Raw genomic sequence first — 892 nt, forward strand, 5'->3', positions numbered from 1 at the left:
TGATTGAGTCTCATCTTCTCCACCAACCTCACTAAAGAGGCCTTCAAAGGTGATAGGACTTCAGGAAGGTTGCCTTCAGAGGGGTCTGTGGGTGGGAGCCACCTCCCCTACTGCCGGGTCCAGGCAGACCTCGGGCTGTGCAGGCTCGGAAGAGGAGGCATAGCTTCTGGAGCATCGGTGCTGGCCAAGCTGTATCCCGACTGTGCGGTCCGGGTCTGGCCAGGACGCGGGCAGACGTGATGCGCTTCAGAGTTCAACTGGCAGCTGTGGGCACGACCCAGCCATCGCCCTCAGCTGGGCAGGGACTGCGGCTGTTTTGGGATGGGGGATGTTTTAGACTCTGTCTGGGATTGGTTTTTCTTCTTCTGTGATTGTAATTGAGAAAGAGTGAGAGTACTTAATTAAGGTCCTTTGCTATATAGTCACTTAACTTGCAACATATGGTATAATTAAATAACCAAACTTTTCTTTCTCATACCAGGAAGCGATTTTTTTTTCCAGAGTTTGTTCTGTTATTCTGTAACTGTGGCTACACCAAAGGCTGTAATTTCTAATTATCAGTGGCTTTTATTTAACAATCCTGTAATGTATATGTCACTGAGAAATTAAATCTGGTTCTAGCTAATGAAAAGGTCAGCCCAGAAATGTACCGGTATTAAGCTGTGGGAGTCCAGTACTTTCATGAATATTTGTGCTGTACAGGACTTACACAAGGACTAAGTCTGACATATTTTAAGAGGGAACCAAATAGCTGAGATTGATGCCATATTTAGTAGTGCAATATAATTTCTCTTGGAAGCAGTAGGCCAGTAATCTGGGAATTTTGGCTGTCATTCTGCTACTGTTTATGAGCAATCTTAATGTAGTAATTACATGTAAGGAAAACTGTTAA

Source organism: Cariama cristata, unplaced genomic scaffold (assembly GCF_000690535.1).
Source record: "Cariama cristata isolate BGI_N322 unplaced genomic scaffold, ASM69053v1 scaffold12328, whole genome shotgun sequence".
Lineage (NCBI taxonomy): Eukaryota > Metazoa > Chordata > Aves > Cariamiformes > Cariamidae > Cariama > Cariama cristata.